Source organism: Elaeis guineensis, chromosome 15 (genome assembly GCF_000442705.2).
Source record: "Elaeis guineensis isolate ETL-2024a chromosome 15, EG11, whole genome shotgun sequence".
Lineage (NCBI taxonomy): Eukaryota > Viridiplantae > Streptophyta > Magnoliopsida > Arecales > Arecaceae > Elaeis > Elaeis guineensis.
This window is the reverse complement of record NC_026007.2, coordinates 61,467,183-61,492,729: the sequence shown is the minus strand read 5'-3', so window position 1 is coordinate 61,492,729 and position 25,547 is coordinate 61,467,183. Positions and strand designations below refer to the sequence as shown.

Here is a 25,547-nt window from a genome sequence, read left to right as displayed (position 1 = left end):
AAAATTTATACAATTACAAATTTAATTCTTTCTATCATCCGATTGGATATCAATAATGCTCTATCTATTCATCCACTCTCCGCAAATCCAAATCATAGCCAATCATGAGCATCCTATAATTCTGAGAAGAAAAAAAAAATGGAGGAGTATGAGCTTTACAGTCCAGTAAGAATTTCACATATCACACTAATATAATAATATAATCTAAAAATAAGGATAAAAAATAAAATAAAAATCTCATGCTCAATATCCAGAATACTATAAACATCTATAAATTATCTGTCTTATCAAAAGAGATGCATCATCATATGGTAACGGGTGAAATACTTTTATTCAATATTAGTTTCATGTCTTATCTTTTATTTCACTTTTCATAGTCACATGATCTTTAACTTTTTTTTTCTGGCCTGGACTAATCAAAATCATGCCTCGATCTCCATCTAATCTAAATATCTCACTTAAGTCATAAAGGCTATCCCAGGCATAAAATCCTGGTGAACTGTCTCAAGATGAGCTCCTAACCTGCTGTCCCACGTATAAAAATTCATGAGAATTATTCCAGACATAAGCTCCTGACGGACTGTCCTAGGTATAAGCTCCTGACTGGCTGATCCACGTATAAGTCCATGGAAGCTGTCCCAAATATAAGCTCCTGACAGGCTGTTCCAGGCATAAGCTTCTAACAAGCTGTTCCATATGACGAGGCTAATCTAAACCATATCTTTTTCATCTAGTTATTTAGGTTACTTTCATCATATCGATTTTTAATTTACAGTTGATCAAATTGAGTATATCATATCCACATACTCATATAATCAATCACTGATATATATATATATATATATATATATATATATATATATATATATATATATATATATATATATATATATATATATATATATATATATATATATATATATATATATATATATATATATATATATATATATATATATATATATATATATATATATATATATATATATAAGGCATTCATGCTGAAAATTAATAAATAATGGTATCTCAAATATGATAAATCTATCAACACAAGTTCAACAATATAAAACCAATGGTACAAATCTAACAATAAAAATAGTATATATAATGGTGATCATGTACAGAGATTCTTACCTCTATCAGCGATTAATCCAAGCATAGAAATCAACGAACTTTTTGATTTATGAATTTTGAAAATAAGATCTTGTACTCGACATCTTATGCAGACAGTCGCATCTCTATGTGACCATGATCAAACATAAAAATCATATATGGAGAATTTACGGATAAACGATCCTAATAACATAAATCCAGGATCTCTCCTAGAATCAATCAAGATTGGGATTTATCTAAGTATCTAGACCCTCTACTGGTCCATAAGACTTCTAAAGAAAAAAATTCATAAAGAGAGAGAAAAGATCTAGAGAGAAAAAATAGATAGAAAAAATTTTAGAGAGAGAAAGTGAGACTCAAACTTAGAGAGAAGGGAGAGAGAAAAGAAAGAGAAATTTTTTGTCTTTTTTTTTCTCTTTGTTTTCTTTTTCCATGGGAAAACAAGGGCCCACAGTCCTCTTTTTTTTCCTTCTTCTTTCATGGAACAGGGGTCTTCTTCCCCTTGTTTCCGATGCCAAACGGTCCCCCCTCCTAGCCAACAGTGCCCCACAATCAGAAGAGAACATCATGATGACACAATCGGCCTTGGTCTGATGACCAACGATGACAACTGATGGATGGAAAAATGAAAACAAAATGGGGAGAAACAGGGGATCTGAAACCAAATTTTTCGAAGAGTTTTTCGGTAGTAAAATCAACAAAAATTCTAGATTAAAACCCCATAAGGATTGAGAGAAGATTATGGAAGATATTTACATGATTTATATGGAATTTGCTTTGATTTCTAGTGGTCAAACTAAGATCAACCCATCGGTTTATCAAAAAGAAAAGAGAGAAGAAGGGCAGTGATCTTTGGTGATTTTCAGTGAGGAAATTAGAGGGATTACGTCCTTTAAATAGGCTTCTAATGGGAAGGATTTAGAGTTTGATCTCAACTCAAACTCCTTATAATTTTAAGAATTAAAGCAGAAAAGAACTCCTTCGGGGGTTCTACTATAAAATTCTGGGTTCCCACCAAATTTCCAGCACGTGCAACGCACGTGCTGGCCTTTTTTTTTTATTTTTGCCACATTAATATTCGCATAGATGGGGTTTTCTAATTAGGTTGGGGGTATCACAAGGTGCCGGCTCCAAACTAAATGTCGGCGATGAGGAGAAGATCAGAAAAAAAGAAGAGAATTAAGGGGAAGGAGGCTACCCTAGTCTGGCGGAGCTAAAGAAGGATTCTGACAATCTCTTCTCCACCGACAACCTAAGCAAAACTCTCAAGAAATCCTATGAAAAATGGTAGGATTTCTTCAAAAATTTTGATGATGTTCAAAGGAAGGATAGATCTCTATTTATAGATGATTTCTAGGGCTTTTAATTTAAGTTTAATAAGCCCTAGGATTCCTGGTTTGCGATGGATTTGGGAGAGAAGAAGACTCCATTTGGGAGTCTTCTTTACCTCAAACACATGCCAAGCACGTGCCAAGTCGAGTTATTGCACATAGGGCCTATTTATGTGCCAAATAAGTATATAAAATATTTATTTCATTTGCTTTTTTTTACAAAATATGTATTTTTGATAGAAATCGAAGAAGCCATAGGCTTCCACTAAACTTTATTGAGAAGGGGCTATTTGTAAATGTTATTTACAAAAAGAAATGGATACAAAGAGTAATAACAAAAATAGCCAAAATTCAGCCTTCTGTTCAACTCCTAGAACTGAACCACAAGCATAGAGAACACAGAAAATAAGCAACATAGAACTAGGTGACAGTGAGGGAAACAAGGTAAAGAAATAGAGAAAAAACCCAGCCATCTATAGTCGTGAGAGAGTGAGGAGCCTTCTACTTACTTCCATATAATGATCTTCCATGGACCGCTTACACAGGCAACTCCATGATCAAAAGGATTGAATAACCCATTGGAAGCTCTAGTAGATGGAGCATTTCTTCTGCCAAAAAATACACTGATGTCTTACCTACCAGACCTCCTAGCGTACCACTACTATCAGCCGGTCTCCTGCATGATTACAAAGCTGCAAGCAATTCTTTTTCCTCCAAGATGTCCAAGGGCCATGAAAATTCAAAGGCCAATCCCTCAAATTGAGCTGAACTTTTAGAGCAACCCATGGACTTTTCATAAAAGGACATCTAACAAACAGATGATTAACTAATTTAGAACTAAAAAAATAAAATTAAATTCTCAATCAAATCCAATCTTATAGGTTTCTGATCTAACTGGATCATTGACGGTTTTATCGACTAGTTCGTAGTGTGATTAACGTAAAGATACTAATTTTTCATAATCTAAGAGCTTACGAGAAATAATGGAGTAAAGAAGAAGGACTCTTAAATCCTAGAAACCTCAAAGAGTTCACTCTATTTTGTTTGTGAAACGTATATCCTTCTTCCCTTACAATTTTCACTTCTTTTAAATGGGGTTGGGTAGTTACTATAACTATTCAGAAACTGCTACATCATGGGAGTCTTATATGCATCATGGGCATCTATATACCAACATCTCCCACTCGCATATGATGGGCTTGACTCATCTCCATCCATATTTCTCATCCATTCATATTAGATAAATAGATCGTGCGACCAACAAATATTTAAAAGTTTATTTATCATACATCTATTAGGGATACATAACAGCTTATTGCTAAAAGATCAACATACTTGCTATACCTTAGACTAATTGTTACATCAATCATAACATCTCCAATCCCTCTATTAACCATAGCATTAAGAGCATGTTGACTTTTTTTTTCACTACCATATATTCACAATTATGTCCTCCCCATGGATGATATAACTGGTCGACAGATGAATACAGGTATGGATGTAAAATAAAATAATCAATTAATCACAAAAATTATTTACTAATCAATTATTAACATACTAAATCATGTCAGAAAACAGCATAAACAGCTCTGATACTAATTGTTACGGTCAATTCCCTCATTGCCTGTTCGTCGGGAACGAGCACCTGCAAAACGAAGTCCACGCTGACCGAAGTTGCCTCCAACAGAGATCCTTCAATACTTAAGTCAGAGAGAGAGACTGGACAACAGTAAGTTTGAATGATTTGAGTAGCAGAGCTTAGGCTAAAAGTGGCTTACCGATGCTATTGCCTTACCCCCTTTTATAGATGAGATTGTTGTAACCGTCGGATATGGTCCCACATTTTATGACACTAAATCATCGGGCCATAATTGTGTGTGGATTGTTAATCCCCACTAATTGCACCGCAATATGCGACTAATAATCGCCTGTGACGGTTATGTTATCGTGTTTATATATTTGGCAGTCAGTCGTTTGACAGTCGGTCATGAAGATAGTCAATCGGCCATGAAGATAGTAAGTTGGCCATGGTGAATCGGTCATGAAGACGGTCGGTCGGCCATGGTGAGTCGGCCATGAAGACGGTTGGTCGGCCATGAAGATGGTAAGTCGGCCATGGTGAGTCGGCCATGAAGATGGTAAGTCGGCCATGGTGAGTCGGCCATGAAGACGGTCGGTCAGCCTGCTTGGTCAAAACTCAGTCGGTAGTCACTTTCAGGGTCGTCCGTCTGTTTGGTTGACAGAGTCGGGTGTTGGTCGGATTTGACTGGAGATTGGTCGATATTTGGGGGTCAGTCGGTTTGTCCCAACAGTTGCCCCCCCCCCCCACTCCTGAGTCCAATGGCGAGTTATCGCGTGCGTAGCCACGTGGTCAGTTGCTTTGGACGAAAAGAGTTGTTATCTGTTATGTCGAGTCTCGACTCTGCCGTCATATCCTTCGGAATACGGTCGATCATCTACTTTGTCATCCTCGAGCTATCGTATCAGCAGGAAGATCTGGTGTCAGGCATCATTTGTGAAAGGTGAACCGGTGCCAACCGTTACATCGGGAAGGCAAACTGACGTCATGCGTTTTAATTCTGGCTTGTAGATTGTAGATCCGACTATTTCGCAGACTTCGAATCTACTAGTAGTGTAGTTTTCGATGTATTTAGTTAGGATAATGATGGTACGTCGGATATTCATTGTCTGAATCTTGGTCGGGCTTATACGTCGTATTGTTATGATAAATGGTGGCAAGCCGAATATCCCTCAACTGACCTGGCCGAATCAGTATGATTCCAATCTGACTTTGGTCGTCTTAGCATTTTGCCTTTCTTAGTTGGTGCTAAGTCGGCAAATTAACCAGCTGCTTTGATGGACAGCTGACTATGAGGGCAGCATGGCTTTTGTGGGGAAAGTCTGCATCACCGGTGTTGGCCTCCAGTTGTAGTCGATAGGTCGGTTCTCTGACTTTTATAGTGAAAGCCGAAATATATTCTGCACCGAGATAGTCGATTTTTTGACTTTTACAGTGAAAGTGAAATATATTCTGCATCGAGATAAGGTCGATTATTTAGTTTTTACAGTGAAAGCCGAAACATGTTCAGTGTCGAAATAGTCGATCTTCTGACTTTTACGTGAAAGTGAAATATATTCTGCATCGAGATAAGGTCGATTATTTGGTTTTTACAGTGAAAGCCGAAATATGTTCGGTGTCGAAATAGTCGATCTTCTGACTTTTACAGTGAAAGTCAAAATATAGTCGGTGTCAAGATAGTCGATCTTCTGACTTTTATAGTGAAAGCCAAAGTATATTCGGAGTCGAGATAGTCGATCTTCTGACTTTTACAGTGAAAGTTGAAGTATATTCAGAGTCGAGATAGTCAATCTTCTGGCTTTTATAGTGAAAGCCGAAATATTGATGTTGATAGAAAATTGACTACCCATCATTTAATAGTCGGCTGAACTTAAAGAGTGATGCAATATATTGAATTCTCTAAGTAGTTGCATTCGAAAGGAAGTCGAGTAGAATAAAACATCCATCGTGCTTTTATTAGCTAATTGTTAGAACAACAACAGCATCGTCATGAGGAGTTTGAATTTTCCAAACATCCTCTTTCGAGAAAGTTATTACATTGAGTTGTTATCATTTCACCCACTCTTCTTCGAGAGTTATCCCTCAGTTCAGTCGTCTAGAGATCATGTTGATCATCCCTACAGTCGGCTGATTATTTATAACTTCCTCAGTCTGCGGCTAAAGTCGTCGATCGGCAGGAGGTTGATCCGACGGATCTCTCCGATACTTTTCGAGATAGCCTCATCGAATCAGAGCCTCTATCTCATCCCTAAGTTGGATGCACTATTCGATATCGTGACCATGATCATGATGGAACTGATAGTATTTTTTTCGATCGTGGCTTCTCGATGGCACTTTCATCGGTGGGGGTTGTCGTAGATATCCTGTTCCTTCGATCTCTAGGAGGATCTACGCACGAGGAGTAGAGAGAGGAGTATATGAGTCATACCTGTCGTAGTTCGGCCTTGGACTCCATCGTCGAGGCGAAGCTCGCTCATTGGAAGGTGGCCAAATTGATTCGGTCAGAGCTTCTTTCTTCTTTTGTTTCTTCATCTTCTGACCCTTACCTTCTATTTGGCATCGGTTAGAAGCTCCTTCGTCCGCACGCATATATTTATATGCATACTCCAGAAGTTCGGCATAAGTCTGGAGGAGAGTCTTATCCAAAGAGTACGTGAATTGAGACTCTCTCAAACCTCTTTTCATGGCCAATATGGCCATGTCTTCATTGAGGTCCCTGACCTCAAGTGTGACCGCATTGAATCGAGCCATGAAATCTTGAAATATTTCGGTCTCTCCCTGCTTGATCGAGAAGAAACCATCCGAGGTTCGTGGTGGCCTTTGGCTAGTGCTGAAGTGGGCCACGAAGAGATGTTCTAGCTGTCCAAAGGAGTGAATGCTTCCCGATCGAAGTTCGAAGTACCAGGCCCAAGCAGTCTTCCGAAGTGTAGTCGGAAAGTCGATGCATAGGAGGACATCGGTTGCCCCCCAGATCGTCATAAGAGCCTTGTAGCTCTCAAGGTGATCAATTGGATCGATAGAATCGTCATAGGACTCCACATGCGGTATCTTGAACTGAGTTGGGATCGGTTCATCCAGGATAAGTTGGGAGAGAGGTTGGGCGGCATGAAAATTGAAGTCATTTGAAGACTTCTGACCGTCCATCTGAAGCTGGATAAGTTGACGGTCGATTTTTTTGAACTTACGTTCATAGTCATCGAGCCACTGGTGGTGGGAGACTCCAGGGGTTGAACCTCCCGATGAATTAGAGGGAGAGGCAGATGGTGTTCGCGGTCATTTTCCTTTCCTTGCCCGATCCAACTGGGAAGGAGAGGGGCACCGTGAATGGTGGGTGGCACATTGAGAGCACCGCGAGTGCCGCTGCTCATCCTGTGAGAGAGCCGAGACGGCCGCTCTGGTGGAGGAGATGGAGATCACTGCGAAGGATGGTGGCTGTGCCTGGAAGGCACTGAATGCGCCGTCGGTTGCTCTGCCGGCGGCTGTAATGGCTGGATCTGCTGCTGCTGGAGGCTTATGACCGCCTCCGTGAGAACATTCATTTATTGCATGATTAAAGCATTCTGGGTGTCCGTGGTAAGCACAGAGCGCGGAGAACTGGGCTCTGCTACCGAAGGGAGGGGAGGAGCCTCTTTCTAACGGGAAGAGTGTCTCGCCGATCCGATTGCTGTTGATCATTAAGCTCTAATTTTTGTCATTGCGAGTTATTTTCTCCCCTACTTGGCACGTCAATTTGTTGCGATCAATTTTCTCATCACCTGTTCACCGAGAACGAGCACCTGCAAAATGAAGTCCACGCTGACCGGAGTTGCCTCCAGCAGGGACCCTTCGATGCTTAAGTCAGAGAGTAAGATTGGGCAACAGTAAGTTTGAATGATTTGAGTAGCACAGCTCAGGCCAAAAGTGGCTTACTGATGCTATTGCCTTACCCCTTTTTATAGATGAGATTGTTGTAACCGTCGGATGTGGTCCCGTATTTTATGACGCTAAATCATTGGGCCATAATTGCATGTGGATTATTAATCCCCACTAATTACACCGCGATATGCGACTAATAACCATCTGTGATGGTTATGGTATCGTGTTTATATATTTGGCAGTCGACCGTTTGACAGTCGGTCATGAAGATAGTCAGTTGGCCATGAAGATAGTAAGTCGGTCATGAAGACGGTCGGTCGGCCATGATGAGTCAGCCATGAAGACGGTTGGTCGGCCATGAAGATGGTAAGTCAGTCATGGTGAGTCGGCCATGAAGATGGTAAGTCGGTCACGGTGAGTCGGCCATGAAGACGGTTGGTCAGCCTGCTTGGTCGAAACTCAGTCGGTAGTCGTTTTCAAGGTCGTCCGTCTGTTTGGTAGACAGAGTCGGGTGTTGGTCGGATTGGCTGGAGATTGGTCGATATTTGAGAGTCAGTTGGTTTGTCCCAACACTAATGAAGAATGAAATTAAATTATAAGTTAAATCTAATATTCTTATCGATTTCTGATCCAATTGGATCTCTGACTGCTTTATCAGTTAGTCTGTAGTATGATCAACATAAAGATACTAACTTTTCACAATCTAAGAGTCTACGAGAAATAGTAAAGGAGGACTCTTGAATCTTAGAAACCTCAAAGAGTTCTCTCTATGTTTTATTTGCAAAATATATATTCTTTTTTTCTTATAATTTTCGCTTCTTTTAAATGGGGTTGGATAGTTACTATAATCACCCAGAAGCTGCTGCATTATGGGAGTCCCATATGCATCATGGGCAGCTCATATACCAACAAGAATAATTACCATATAGAGAGCATCCAACATTCAAAACCTTCTTGGCCAGGACTTCACCAGTAAGAATTTTATTTCGAAGTCCCCGCCAAATAAAAACTCTAATCTTTTCAAGAATCAGATTTCCAAATAGTCTTAGAGTAAGGACACCTTAATCCAGCATTATTTAAGACCCATAAAAGGAATCAGTTGAAGTTTCATCCAATGTCAGGGGACCTCTTACCTCATCCCACGTCGGGAGTCCTCTTATCTTGATTTTCCAATCGAAGGATCGGCTATTCCAGAGGGACAAGATAGAGATATTATCCTTCAAAGCTCTGTCATATAAGTCAACGAAGAGCAGACAAAGTGGGGAAGAATTGATCTAGCAATCCTCCCAAAATCCAGTATTTTGACCATCTCCAAGTTTGAATAAAACAGTTCCAAAATGCACTATTTTGTTTACTAATGTCTCTCTAAAGAGGCGGGAAACTCTTGTAGATTTCCTTGGTCTCATGCCAAATTTGGTTCTTCTATAATAAGCACCCCTAACTTGATTCCACCATAGATTTTTTGATCCAATCAAAAATTTTCAAGCCCATTTAGCAAGCAAAGCTTGATCCATCTGATCAATATTTTTAATGCCCAAAACTCCTTGGTCTTTTGAATTGCACGCTTTGCTCCAACTCTCAAGATAATGAAATCTACTAACTTTATCCTTCTCTTTGCAAAATAAAAGCTCTTCTCAAGCTCTCAATTCTAGTAATGACCCAACGAGGTAATCAAAAAGTGGACATGAATTAGTAAGGTAAGGCCAAAAGGATAGAGTTGAGCAAAATTAATCTCGCACCCAAGAAAAAGAGATGAACTTTCAAGAGGCTAATCTTGCCCCCAATTTCTCAATTAGCAGCATCTAGGATTGTTGGGGCAGCCTTTTATTGTAAAGAGGTAGATCCAGATGAAAAAAAAAAAAAAGAAAAGGAATCTTTCCTACAGTTCATCCAATCAGCAAACACAGCTATCTCATTATCGACCATATTGATGCGCAAGTTTATCCTTGGCCCATATACCTCTTCAAAAGCCAACAAAATAGCTTTGGACGCTAGAATGCTCTCTTTCTTATCTATATAAAACAACAAAGCATCATTCACAAATTGCGGCCACTTAATGGCTCTGAATTCCTCCTGATTGCCAATCTCTTATATCAAACTCAACGAGTCCCCCTTGTTTAGCAACCTTGAGAGCACATCCACAGCAATGATGAACAAAGCCAAAGAAAGTGGGTCACTTTGCCTCAGACCTTGCTTGCATCCAATCCACTTGCCCGCTCTTCCATTAACAATATGTTGAGTTATTGACTCTAATTCAAATGTCCAAGCCTTTTTTTGTCAAGTTAGAAATTTTATACCTGGTATTTTCCAACTAAATAAGAGTTACAGTATTTTCTATTTAGCTAGAGATCTTATACCTCCATAAATAGGAGGGTAAGGCTATGAGTTTATGTATGCATGGTATGTATGGAAGATTGTGAGAAAAGAGTGTAAAAGAATTAGGATTTGAGAGTTTTTCCCTTTATATTTCAATCTTAAAATAGTGCATTTCCGTTCCATCGCCCATAGATGTAGTCTTCATTTGAACCACATAAGTTTCTATATCCTCTCTGTGTTTTTATTTTTGTATGCATATTTGCTTGATCTTTATATCTCCAAAAATCTTCAACAACTGGTATCCAAACATCATTGAATTTTTTTCTCTTCTTTTGGGATAAAATTGATCAACATTCGTGCACATAGCCGGCGATTTTCGAACGCTTATAAGAGCTATCAATATTGTTTCATGCATTCTGAGGCCTCAAATCAAAAACTTGACTAGATGTTGCATTCCCAGCATCAAAAAATGGTGGGAGGTAAAATTTCATGTCCATCAAAAGTCGATAAGCCCTCTAACACATTGGTCAAAATTTTAGGATTTCAATCAATGCTTCCAACTATATCATCAGTCCATCCTATCAGAACCCTCCACATGTCACAACAGATCTTTACCATAATAGTGCATACATCAACAGCCACCTGTCAGCCACATCACCGGCACACAAGTCTGCCACATCACCGACCATGTCAGTTGCCACATCAGCAGCTACCACATCAACATCTAGTTAGTATCTGCTACCACACCATCAACCCTTTGACCAAAGTTTGAGCCATTGATTCACATATTTCTAGGCCATTTTTTGAGTTCTAATACTGGTTCTTAAGATTTTCGGACATGTTGAATCCATTTTTCAGGTTATTTTTGCAAAATTTAGACTCCAAAATATCTTTATTTCAATTTTAATGTATCTAAAAAATTTGAAATTGAGAAATTTGATAGGTCTAGTAACTTTAATCTCTGACAAATTAGGATGGAGGATATTTTGATTCAGCTCTTTTGGAAAAAGAAAAGATGTCCTCGATGCTGAAGGAAGAGTAGATATAAGATATAGACTGTCGAGTATCTTCAACCATTCATTTTTGTCTCTCTGACAGTATGGTTAGAAAGATTTTGTCAAAAAAATATGCTGTAGATTTATAGAATAAGTTGAAATTACTGTATTTGATAAAGCCCACCTCCCATAAATAGTTTCTGAAGTTCCGAATATAGACTCTACATATGGAGAAAGATACGTCTATTCAATCACATGTAAATATATTTAATTAGATTATTACATACCTCAAAGCTTTGGAAGTGAGGTTAGATGATGAAAATGAGGCTATCACCCTTTTGTATTCTCTACCACCTTCTTTAGCAAGTTTCAAGGATTCATTCTTTTATCATTGGAAGAAACCGACTAAGATGGAGAAAATTAAGTCAACTTTACTATCTAAAGCACAGATTGATGAGCAGCTAGGTGGAGATGAGAATGGCAACAATGACTCTATATTGGCAGTTTGAGAAAATAAAAATAAAGTAATATACTGCTATTATTGCCAGAAAAAGGGGCATGTCAAGGTAGATTGTTTGAAATTAAAAGCTTGATGTAAAAAATATTTGGAGGACCTCCAAGATTACAAGAAAAAAGGAGATGCAATGGTTGTTCGTGACTTGGATGATGGAGATGTCTATATAGTAACCAACAATGCCAGTGTTGAGCATGACAACTAGATTATTGATTTTGTCGGTCCTACTACATCACTCCTAATAGGGATTGCTTCTCTATTTATAAACTCATGAGTAGTATGGTGCGTCTAGCGATAACACTGAATGCCGAGTTATTGGCATTGGAATGGTTCGAGTGAAGTCGCCTGATGGTTCAGTTGTGACACTCCAGGATGTGCACTATGTCCCCAATTTGAAGAAAAAATTGATTTCACTGGCTATCTATTGTCGAATGGGTATAGAGTATGCACACGAGATGAAATTATGTATATTCGGAAGGGATCTTGTCAAGTTTGGAAGGTGAAGTTATCACCTAATTCTAACCTACACAACCTCCAAGGAGCCATAATTTAGAGGAATAAATACAGTGGAGGTAGGATCATGCACCTTAAAGAAAAAAATGATCCACCTCATATTATGATTGATTTCAGCAGTATTTTTTGTATAGCCCATTCAGAGATTTTGGAGATGGTGGAGCTCTGCACGCTTCGAATTGAAGTCAAGATGTAGATTATTGAGTTATTAACTCCAATTCGAATAGCCAAGCATTTTTTGTCAAGTTAGAATTTTATATCTTGTATTTTCTAACTAAATAAGGGTTACGGTATTTTTTATTTAGTTGAAGATCTTATACCTCTATAAATAGGAGGATAAGACTTTGAGTTTATGTATGCATGGTATGCATCGAAGATTGTGAGAAAAGGGTATAAAGAAATTAGGGTTTGAGAGTTTTTCTCTTTGTATTTTAATTCTAAAATAGTACATCTCCGTTTCATCACCTATGGATGTAAACTTCGGTCGAACCACATAAATTTTTATGCTCTCTCTGTATTTTTATTTTTACATGCCTATTTGCTTGATCTACTTGCCTCCAAAAATCTCCAACATGATAATAGCAATCAAAGCTGAAGAGAGTAAACAACAGACCCAAGAGATCCATCTAACTAGAAAACCTCTGGCTTGAAAAATAGAAAATAGAACTTTCTAATTAACTCTACCAAATACATTTTCAAAGTCCAGCTTCCACAATATGCCTTTCTTCTTAGACCCCTTGCAAAAGGAAACCATATCATGGATGCATGGGAAATTTTTGATGATAAAGCGGCTCTTAGCAAAAGCCGATTGAGATTTATCAACCAAAGTAGGTAAGAACATAGCTAATCTCCGAGACCTTTGATATAATCTTGTACATACTATTTAGGAGACTAATGGGACGACAATCACGTGGTGACAAGGTGCCCTCCTTTTTTGAAATGAGAGGAATAAATGCATAATTTAGATGATCCAAATCAAGTGTGTGCCTATGACAATCCTCCATAAGCATCATAATATCATCTTTCAAAAGGTTCTAAAATCTTGAGAAGAAGGTGAAAGAGAATCCATTCGGTTCTGGTGTCTTGAGACCCTTGAACGAGAACACTGCACTCTTCACCTCCACCGAGAAGTCACTAATCAATTCATCTAGATTTACTTCTTGATCACTGAACAGTAAGTTCCAATTAATGGAGATTTTCGAAGAAAAAAAGAGTCCAAACAATCTTGAAGAACAAATGAAGATTGGATTCAATGTCATTATAAGAAGAGGTGTTCTTATTGGCCTCTTGAAGCCACATATTTTTTTCTGTATTTCCAATACAACTTCTTATGGTAGAGATTATCAAGAGACATTCTCAAAATTCTCCTTGTTTTTAATTCAACTGGCGAGATATGAAATAAATCTTTTACGAACATATGTTTCATAAACTTATTTCCACAATATTTTGCAAATATTCTAGAAATAAATATGCTACTGAGTATGTCTTATATGACTTTATTGTGTGCAAGTAAATGATGTGAATAGTTTTTCAGAAAGTATTCTAAAACAGTGCCAAGGTGAACCACCATCAGCAAAAGAAGCAAAAAGTGTAGAAATACCGGAGGTAAAGAAAGCTTCAAAGAAGAAATCAAGGAAGCAAAAGAACTGATCATAAGAATAATCAATTTCAAACTCCAGGAAAGGATCATCTGAGATGATTTCTGGTCCGCAATCAAATACATTTTTGAAACTAAGGGAGCGAGTATTGGTGATTCTAGCTCAATGGTTCAAAGAGAAGTAGAAGAATCACTTAATCAGACTCTTCACTACTAAGAATATATAGGAGGAGAAATATCTGAAATACCTGCCGAAGAACCTCTACTTTCTCAACAAGCTGAGCTTTCTTTATCAATGAACATCTCAACTAAAGAAGCTGAAAGTATTGAAATGAAAGCTGAGTAGGGAGAGATCGAAAATTTGCCATTTAACTCACGAAAAAGCTTCAAGTCATCGAGCATGGAAACATGCTCTGGCGGTCAAGGCAATGTCCCTCCTGGCGATCAGCAAGGGAAATGATGTCAAACTCAGAAAATAACAATGATTTCTGAGCCTGCTTTCATGGTTAACCTTGCAATTAATGTCTCACCAACTCCCTGGGTCAGTGTTGTTATGGTAACGTCTAAAGAGCAAGAAAAAGCTAGTTACATGATTTACTACCAGCAAGAGAAGTATTGGCCAAGTAAATGAACGAGATGCAGGTGCTCCAGCTGGTGATGACGATGATTTGTCTTTGCTTTTGTCACGCTTCAAACTCAACATTCAGATCAGATACGTGACAGTCATATAATTTTTAGAGCAAGTCCTAAAGAATACAAGGTTAAAAGTAGTTCGCTACAATCTCAACATCCATAATATCTAATTTCAATAATAATTAGTAAAATTTAAATAATTACAAATTAAATTTCTTCAATCTTCTGATAACACTCTATCTATGCATCCGCTCACTCGTAAATCTATACCATAGTCAACCATGAGCATCCTGTAACTCTGAGAAGCAAAAGAGAAATGGAGAGGTGTGAGCTTTACAGCCTAGTAAGAATCCCACATATCACACCAATATAATAATATAATTTGAAAATAAAGATAAGCAATAAAACATAAAATCTTATGTTCAATATCTAGAATACTGCAAATATCCATAAATTATCGGTCTTGTCAAAAGAGATGCATCATCATATGTTAACGGGTGAAATACTTTTATTCAGCATTAATTTCATGTCTTGTCCTTTATTTCTCTTTTCATAATCACATGATCTTTAACCTTTTTCTTTCTGGCTTTGGACTAACCAAGACTATGCTTCAGTTTCCATCCGATCAAATTTTCACTCATAAGCTTCTCAAGACTGTCCCAGGCATAAGCTCCTGACGGGCTGTCTCAGGTATAAGCTCATGACCGACTGATCCACATATAAGCCCGTAGGATTGTCTTAGGCATAAGCTCCTGGCAGGCTGTTCCAGGCATAAGCTCCTGGCCGGCTGATCCATATATTAGCCCGTGGGGACTGTCCCAGGCATAAGCTCCTGGCGGGCTGTCCCAGGCATTAGCACATGGGAGCTGTCCCAAGCATAAGCTCCTGACGAACTTTCTCAAGCATAAGCTCCTGCAGGCTGTCCCAGGCGACTGTCCCAGGCATAAGCTTCTAGCGGGCTGTCCCAGGCATTAGCCCATGGGGGCTGTCCCAAGCATAAGCTCCTGACGGACTTTCTCAAGCATAAGCTCCTGACAGGCTGTTCCAGACATAAGCTCCTGACGGACTGTCCCACATAACGAGACTAGTCCAAACCATATCTTTTTTTTTAATTATTATATGTTGATTTCATCAAATCAATTTCGATTTACAGTGTGATCAAAATAGATATATCAAGCTCATATAATCATGCCATCAATCATGAATACACATATATTGACATAACCCATACTCATGCTTAAAAAATCATATAAGTAAATAATGGTGTCTCAAGCATAGCAAATTCATCGATCACGAATTCAATAATGCAAAATCAACGATACAATACTAACAATAAAATAGCATATATAATGATGATCATGTATAGAGATTCTTATCTCTATCGATGACCGATCTAAATGCAAAATTTGATGAGCTCCTTAATCTACGAATCCGAAATCAAGATATTTTGCTTCATATCTTCTTGTGCAATAATTACATCTCTACATGATCAGGATTAAATACCAAAATCATATATGAAAAAATTACAGATAAACGATCCTAATAACATAAATCCAGGACCTCTCCTAGGATTAACCAAAATTAAAATTTGTGTAAGTATCTGGACCCTCCATGGGTCCACAAGACTTCTAGAGAGAAAATTCATGAAGAGAGAGAAAATTTTAGAAAGAGAAAATTTTAGAGAGAGAAAGTAAAGAGAAAATCTAGAGAGAGAAGATAGAGAAAGGAGAGAGGAAAGAGAAAGAACTCTCTCTCATTTTTTTCTTTCTTTTTCTTTTTCTTCTTTTTCTTTTTTTTTTTTTTTTTTCTTTTTCTTCTCCTTCTCTTTTCTTCTTCCTTTCCTCTTCTTTCTTTCCCTAACCGAACAGAGGAGGGACACGAGGGGGGAAGGAGGGTGGCTTGTGCTCCAATGAGGTGCGGTGGCACAGCCTAAAGTCCGATAGTGATGGCCGATAGCAGAGAGCAAGAGATTGCCGGCAGCGAGGCCCGACTGACGGGGGATTTTAAAAAATTCAGAAAATAGGAGACCCGCCCCTTATCTTTTGTTTTTCGATCATTGGCCAGTTGCCGGCAGCCAAAGCTTCCCGAGAATGACAGGTAGAGGGGTAAGGGTCCTATCCTAGGAAAGAGACGCCGCAAACGACGGTGCTGGTGGTCAGAAAAAAGAGGAAAATAGTTCGGCCAAACAGAGCACAACAAAGCCGCACCTTTTCATGAATTTTTCGACGATCCCAACGGCCGATGAGGGTGCGTGAAGTCATGGGAAGGAGAGGAAGAAAGAGAGAAAGGAGGACCGGGGCTTACCTCCGACTCTGATGAGGTCTCCGGCGAGAATTTGAGACGAACACGATGAGGACACCCATGGCTTCAACGAAAAAAAATCGAAAAAAATAAGAGGAAAAATTCGGTGCTCGTCGTGGCTAGTCATGGAGGAAGGAAGGAAGATTTTATAAAGGTCTTCCTAGGGTTCCTAGTGGCCCTAGGAGTCCTTCTCCTGATCGGGCACGGGGAAGAAGAAGAAGGGGAGTCTTCTTCCAGATTTTTTTTTTCATATGGGCTTTGATGGTTTGGGCTTGGTCCAGGCCCAAATGGCCGGGTATTACAACTTTCCTTCACAATTGTAGGTATCCATTATCATAGACTCACAGCCCAAAAGTTTAAGCTAATGTGGGGTGGATTGGCCTAAGCTAATAAACTTTTATGGTATCCCTCCAACCAGTCAATGTGGGACTATGACAATCTTATCATCCTAATCTTGGGAGATCCTCATCATAGTTGCCTTACTCCAAAAGGGGGACCCACCTATGGCCTTGGTCCTATTTGATCCTAACGGATCATCTTCGACCCTGATTTCCTCTAGTGAAAGGCCCAAATGACTAAGGTTGCGTTTGGTACAATGCCAGGCAATCCTAATCTAAATTATCTGGTAATCTCGATTACCTACAATCTGAATAAATTGTCAATAATATTGATTCTATGTTTGGTACACACAGATAATGTTGCAGCAAAATCACTGAGAATTTTAATTGACATGTTTAGTATGACAATCAGATTACTGGTAATGTAACATCAAATTTTTAAAATATCTTTAAATTAAATTTATTAAAAATCGCATCCCATGCATAAAATTTTTAATTTTTTAGAATAAAAAATAAAAATATATTATATATTATAATATTTTCATCATCATCTCTCCCCATCGTTTTCCTTTCCAGCCCCTCAGAAGTTTTTTTTTTCAATTTTAAACAATTACCTGAGCTCCTCCTTCCAGCCCCTCCCACGGTCCCAACCTTTTACACACCTCCCCCCCCCCCAAAAAAAAGAAGAAGAAGAAGAAGAAGAAGAGGGACGGATCTTCCTGGGCCATCCCCTCTTCTCTTCTTCTTCTTCTTCTTCCCCACCATGCTCCCTTTCCCTTTGAACAGCAGGCCGCCTCCTTCTCTTCCCACATGCGGCCATCCGACATGGTGCCATCATCGATGACTGGCATCGCTTGATCCCTGTCGAGCCCAATCTTTTCCTTCCTCACATCAAGCTAAAAAAAAAAAGAAGATGGGAGAAAGAGACTGCTGGCTCCTCCACATCATGTCCTCCTTCTTCTTCGTGCAGTGACTACAGGCCGGCGTTCGAAGAGGTAGCAGCGACTCCGACAGCAACATTTAGGCAGCCGATTTTGGCCTCCCTCTTTCCATTACTTATCGTGAGGAAGAAAATCGTCCAGATTTTTGAGGATATTTTTGTCCAAAAATATTATTACAAGATTACCAAATACATGATAATCTCGGTAGCCACCATTTTTCAAGGTAATCTGGATTGTCTCTCAAGAGGCAATCCAGATTGCCACTTAAAAAATATATCAAATGTAGTAATATGGTGGGTCCATGTTAAATTGTATAGACTGTCAGCTACCAAACGCAACCTTAGAGAGTTTCCCCTCACAAGGGAGGTCTCTACCATGAGGAGTCCGATTGCATATATAGACTTAAACTAGCTAGCTAGAATCCATGATAGCTAGAATTGTGCCACTTATCTGTCATCTAATAAGTCAGAATTTTTAGATTCAAGATAGTTATAGGCTACCACAATATCTAGGAAATACGTAGAATAAGGCTGAAAAATCTCTAGAGTCCCAGGGAACTTTAGAAGCTTCGAAAGTCCTCAAGGATTTGAGTGATTAATTTCTTTGGATTCCTTTGGTGAGGTTGTGGCATTCTCCCCCATGTATTGCGCCAGTGTTCTCATCGCGCCGCGGCAGAAGTGGATTGATCTTGTCCTCACATTGCCATAGTGCCTCTGCACCATATGGAAGTCCGTTCCATTTTACTACATAATCAACATAGGTTTGGATGCTTGATCTCCACATGGTGCACTTAGTCAAGCACAGCTTCCATTTCTTTCTCAAATAATGTGGTCATCGTCACTGGCACTTGATGTGAAATATCCTCCCATGCTGGATCCTCCTTGTCTACGTGATAAGACTTTGGACAGACACCTCATGTGGAAGATAAAATGGATTTTTTTTAGGTTGGCCAAGTGCATGTACCTTGTAGGTCGCTTTGCCCACCTTCTTGAGAACAGGAAACATGGTCGCTCATATTTCTATATCAACCACTTGTGTACCTTCTGAAAGTCCTTGAATTGCCGCGTTAAAGTTTAACCATGATCACATCTTCTTCTTTGATTGATCGGCCCATTGCACTTCGTGGATTTCTCCAACAGCACCTTTGCAATGTCCATCATTTCTTGTATGTTTGTCACGAACTGTTAAGCTGAAGGGTTCTTGATTGCCTCTCCCTCAACAAGAGTGTGAGGAGCAAGAGGTTGCTGACGTGTTACTAGTTATCTCGAATGGGCTACAGTGAGATGACTCATTCTTCTGTAGTTTATACTTTATGGTAATTAAAATTGGGCAACATCTAAGTGATGTACCTAGTCCTTTTGAATGGCATTTAAAAAGAGTTATGGATATTCCTTCAACAGTGCATTCACTAGTTCAATCTGCCCATCTGTCTAGGAGTGGAAACTTGAAGAGGAGCAGCTTAGATCCAAGGATTTTAAAGACTTCCATCCAGAATTTGCTGAAAAAATATGGGTCTCGATGACTCACTATGCTTTCTGTTGGATGAATGTCTGGCCAAGACACCATCTCTTAAGATCTTTTCGTTACCATACGATGTAGTAGGAAGAAAGAAGAAATAAAACAAAAACAATCAAAATACATGGATCCGCCAAAAAAAGGTTCGCCTCCACGGAGCATGCAAACTTCACTATGAGAAAAGAAATATTACAAGAGGAGATCTCACTCTCAACCCTCGTACATCCAATTTCTCTCTCACAGAAAGTTCTCTCTCATAAAAGCTCTTTCTCTAGAAAGACCTCCTGAACCCTTGAAGCAACCACTGTCCGCTGTCAAGGAGCTCTGCTCCTTCTTTCAGCGTCGCGTGCTCTCTCTCTTCACAGGATTCTTTGTTTTCTTGGTTACCGCACGACCTTATGGAAAAATGAGCCACCACACCATCTTAATGGAGCATCAGGGCTTTTAAAGGCCTTAAAACCTAATTAGATTAGGTTAAAGATTCCTAATCAAGCCCAAAAAACTTCTTCAGCCATTGGATCGAGATCGGGATCAACTCATGCCCTTCAATCGTGCATCGGTCCATGGAACAGTGCCATGGACCGCAAGAAACACATAGGAAATACCCACGCGGTCCACGCCCTCCTCTGTGCACCGTCTGATCCACGGTGGATCGGGCTGTGATTTTCCAACGGCGCGCTGGGCCTGGGCCGCACTCGCACCGCGCGCCTGGTGATTTATGTCACAAATTGACATAAAAAATATCAATTAATATCTAAATTATCTAACTTTATTAGAAAATTGATACTTGTTATTATATTTTGCAGAAGAAGAGGTCATCAATAGAAAGAACAAGGAAAGAGGATTCCAACGGCACAAATTTTAAGCAAAACGGAGTTAAATTGACCCAGGAATTGAAGAATGAAGAAAGAAGACTCAATTGGATCAAACCCGAGTCAAATCAGGTCAAAATTGATCAAAAATCAACTGATTTGGTGATCTAGTTAGCCGCCTGGTCCACAGCAACAGACGCCTGGACCATGGACCCATCGGCGCACCATAAATCAGCCAATCAGCGAGTCTCATCTCACCGCAACGCATCGCGAGCCCGATCCACGCGTGCGGTCCAGGGCTCATGAGGAGAGAGAAGAAGGTCCGAAGGGCAACCTGGTAACTTCACATCACTCGATGGTCCGATCTTCTCTGATCAAGATCCAACGCTCCATATTTTTGCGCCATCAGACGGCCACCATCGCAGCCGGTCAAGATCCAACCGTAATCAAGGCAATTGCAAGAATCAATAAACACTAGGACAACACGGGATCCTTCTGCAGCGCGATCCAACGGACGAAATCTTCCAGTGCCTTGATCGGATGGTCCGCGATGCATCCGACCTAATCCCATCTCTGCAGCGCGATCCAACGGCAGCGCTTCACCCAGATCGTGATCCGACGGCCCAGAATCACTCCCGGCTTGATTTATTAGATGAATTGGGTCCTTTAGATGAAGATCGGACGGCTGAAATAATTTCTAAGGTTTCTTGATGGATTTAAGTACTTTTTGAGCGAGATTTGAGCCCCTAAACCCCCCTAACAGCCCTCTAAAACTTTTTAGTCCCACATCTAAAGTTTTGAAAACCTTATAACCCCCAAATGTCTATAAAAAGCCCCCAAAGACCCTTGTTTTTATGGATTCTTTCCTTCCGATCAAGCTTGTAACCCTAGATAGTGGGGTTTTTAGCTTTCTTCTCAAGCCTCGAGCTTTGAAATTTTTGTAATAATTTTTTTTTATATAAAATCTTATTTTTATGTAATTTTATCTCTTTACATTATGCAATTTATTTTTCTTGCAATTAGGATAGTTTAATTTATGCAATTTAATTTTATGCAATTAGGTTAGTTTAATTTATGAAATTATGGTAGTTTATTTTTTTGCATTTAAATTTTGCAAGTAGATTTAGATCATGTCTAGCTAAGCATCCCTTCTAGGGTTTGCAATGAAGATAGATCATGAGTAGGGGTTTTACATAGGGTTCTTTCTTTTTCTTAGGGTTTCTTTTTCTTCCTCTTTTGCCAAAAATTTTTTATGAACTACAGTTGGGTCAGAGTCCCTTCATAGTTCATGCTTGATTCAGTGCATAGGAGGAGAAAATCCTAAGGGATCCTAGTTACTACTCTCCTGTAAAGAATCTTGATGGGTTATCGTTGGGCCTTAGTCCCTTCATAATCTATGCTTGGGAAAGACAAGAGGAGTAGTCGTTAGGATCAATAAGAAAAATTCTAGGTAGAATTCCCTAATCTAGATCTAGTGGATTCAAAAACCCTAGATCCTTAGTTTTATTGTCTTTAGCAAACAACTTTCGATTTTCGATTTTCGTTAAAGCTCGCTTGAGCATAGATTTGAAAATCGTTTTTAAACCAAGTCTCTGTAGGATCGATCCGTACTCGCTGATCGTGCTATTCTGCACACTGTGCGCTTGCGATTTTATTTATAAATTTTAAGATTTGTCGATCAAGTTTTTGGCGCCGTTGTCGGGGATTGGCATTTTAAATTGTTTTCAAATATTTGTTCTTCGTGCTTTATAACTCTCTTTCTTTTTCCTTTAGGTTTCTAGATTTAGTTGGTGATTGCTGAAAAACTCAGGTACGCTTTTAATTTCTCTTTTATTATTTTTAGTTAATTACTTTTCCTTTTAGACCTAATCATTTGAATTTACTTAATCATAAAAAAAAAAAAAACAAAATAAAAGACATTTCATAATCGTGAAGTAAAATATCAAAATAAAAAAAAAATCTAAATTAAAATCTTTTACATTCTTGGTCATCTTGTTTATTTGCATTTGCATTTTCATAATTAATCTAAGGGCATCAACCCATTAACAAGATAAGGTGGGGATTTCATTACCCTTCCTTAGCCCAAAAACCATCTCCATCATATTGCATTACCTAGACCTTTAATCTTAAAATCAATTAGACGTCAACCTTAAAGAATTCGAGCTCAATAGGACAAGGAACCCTAAGAGTTTTATCAAGTTTGAGTTGTTTGATTAGTTGGTGTCTAGGCAAGTCTCTGAGAGTGGTTTGTTAAATTGGTTCAGTTGCTGGCCTGACCAACTCGTTTGGTGTCTAGAAAGGCAACGATGAGTGAACCTCCCACCTCTTATACTTACCTGGCTAACTAGTTGATCAATCTCCACTTGGAAGGCTTGAAGGGTCATCTTGGAACAGTTAGGAGCTGTTTAGATTTAGGTTAACCCTAGGATAGATTGAGTTTAATTTATTGTTTCACTTGTTTGAAAAATAAAAAAAATTTATTAAAATTTAAATTAATTTGGTTACTTTTCTTTAGATTTAAGACTCCTTAGGATCTTTTCTTTAGAATTTTTTCTCTTTTCTTTCTTTTTCTTATACATAAAAATTTTTATAAAAAAAAATTGTATAAACATCGAGAACCGTACACCTCGTGTGTGGAGAAGAGTGTCGGGTCGTCTAGTTAGAATTGAGTCAATTCCTGTTGTTCCAATGGTTGAACCAATCCAACCCATGACCCTTAAGGATTTGTGTTATCCAGTTGGCTCCATCCAACCATCTTGTATCAGGTTGCCACAACCCACAGCTAACAATTTTGAAATCAAACCTCAAATCATAAATATGCTTCCAAAATTCACAGGATTAGAGGATGCTTATATATTTATTAGAGAATTTGAGGAGGTATGTGCAACCATGAAACTGCAATTAACAGAGGATGAGGTCAAACTTAGATTAATCAACTTTGCCCTTAAGGATAATGCTAAGAAGTGGCTTTATAGTCTGCCAAACCATTCTGTCACTACCTGGGAGGGCTTTGTGAGAATATTTTTGAAAAAGTATTTCCCCCATCATAAAATAGCTAGGATTAGGAATGAAATAAATCAATTTTACCAACTAGCTGGTGAATCATTTTGGAAGTACTTTGATCGTTTCAAGAATCTTTTGACCCAATGCCCACACCATGGAATAGAAACTTGGAGACTATGCCAGATCATCTATGAGGGATTAGATTCAAACTCAAGAACCATGCTAGAGTCCATGTGCCAAGGCCAATTTATGGACAAAGAAACTACTGAAGCTTGGCAATTCTTAGAAGACCTAGCCGAGAAAAATTTACAATGGGAAACAACTAGGGAACCTGATAAAGCTACACCTTCAAGAGGAGGAATGCATCAAATTCAACCAACCCTAGCATCAGAGGCCAAGATTGCAACCTTAACACGTAGATTGGAAGCCTTAGAATTACAGAGACCAGCCAATGTAAATCAAATATCTGCACCCATGTGTAAAGAGTGCAATGCACCAGACCATGTCTTAGAAGAATGTTCCTACTCGAATGAGTGTGCACAGGTGAATGCCACCTATCAAGGACCATTGAACAATCCTTATGCACCCACATATAATCCAGGTTGGAGGAATCACCCGAATTTTTCATGGTCTCAGAATCCTAATGTAGGCAATCCAAATTTCAATCAGCAAAATCTAAGGTCCAACCTAGTGATGAACAACCCGCCAGGCTTCCATGATAATGACAAGAAAATTACCTCTTTAGAGAAAAGCCTAGAAGCCATGATGAAGACACATACCAGTTTTATGCAAACCATGGGTCAACTCATAAATAATAACACCCAAGCTATAGCCCGTCTGAAAATGCAAGTAAGTCAGCTAGCTTCGACCATTAGTGAATGAGAACATGGTAGGTTACCTAGCCAACCTGAGCCAAATCCTAGGAACCAAAATGGTCCACGACCCCAACAAGGAAACCAAGTTAATGGTGTAAATGCCATTCATACCTTAAGATCGGGAAAATAAATAGACAATAAGGTAGTTGCACTTGATGATATAGAGGACTCATCTGTCGAGTCACCTTCTAAAACTACTACCTTTCAACCTCATGCACCAGAAACTAAAAATTCACCTAGTCCAGTACTTAAAAGTCCTAGAGCTCCTTTTCCAAAGAGACTGAAATCCAATAAATCTGAACATTTAGACAAAATTTTAGAGGTATTTAAACAAGTCCAAGTTAATATTCCTCTTTTAGATATAATCCATCAGGTTCCAACTTATGCCAAATTTTTAAAAGATCTTTGCACTAGGAAAAGGACCACTAATGTACCAAAGAAAGCATTTTTGGCTGCAAGTGTCAGTTCATACCTATCTAGCCATGTGCCAATTAAATATAAGGACCCTGGAGCTCCAACAATTTCTTGTGTTATTGGAGAAACCAATATAAAAAAGGCCTTGCTAGATCTAGGAGCTAGTGTGAATATCCTTTCATATTCGGTGTATGAGCAACTAGGATTAGAAAAACTTCAACCTACTGGGATCACATTACAGTTAGCCGATAGATCTCTCAGGATCCCTAAGGGAATGGTCGAGGATGTTCTGATAAAGGTTGAAAATTTCATTTTCCCTGTAGATTTTATTGTTTTAGAGACTGAGCCAGTTGCGAATTCTAAAGGACATATACCTGTCATTTTAGGAAGACCATTCTTAGCTACGGCCAATGCTGAAATTAATTATCGAAATGGTCTAATGAAGTTATCCTTTGGGAATATAACCATTGAGCTTAATGTTTTTAACTTAGAACAGGAATCCTCTTCTCATGCTGATGTCAATGTAGTCCAAGATGGTATTTATGAATCCATTGATATTAGTGATGATGAAATCGACCTAGAGTCTAACCCCTGGTTAATCCATGAGTCTGAGGATGTCAATGAAATACTTAAAAAAAATTAGATTAATCAGGAATCGACACTTCCTACTGAACCAATCATTGAGATGGTGAAATCATCACCTAAACCATCGATAGAGGAAGCACCCATTTTAGAACTGAAACCCCTCCCAGAATATCTCAAGATGCATATCTAGGACCCAAAGAAACTTTGCCTGTAATTATTGCATCAGACCTAGATCCCAAGCAAGAGGAGGAGTTAGTGTCAGTTCTAAAAGCAAATCAAGAAGTAATAGGTTGGACCATAGCAGATATCAAAGGAAT

General features: G+C 38.9%; 1 non-coding gene across 1 annotated transcript; it reads right to left on the bottom strand.

The window, feature by feature from the left end:
* Positions 1–23,410: 23,410 nt before the first annotated feature.
* LOC140854178 (small nucleolar RNA R71) lies at positions 23,411–23,517 on the bottom strand. The gene has a single exon (XR_012137312.1). It is a non-coding gene; the product is annotated as a small nucleolar RNA R71 (small nucleolar RNA).
* Positions 23,518–25,547: the final 2,030 nt, after the last annotated feature.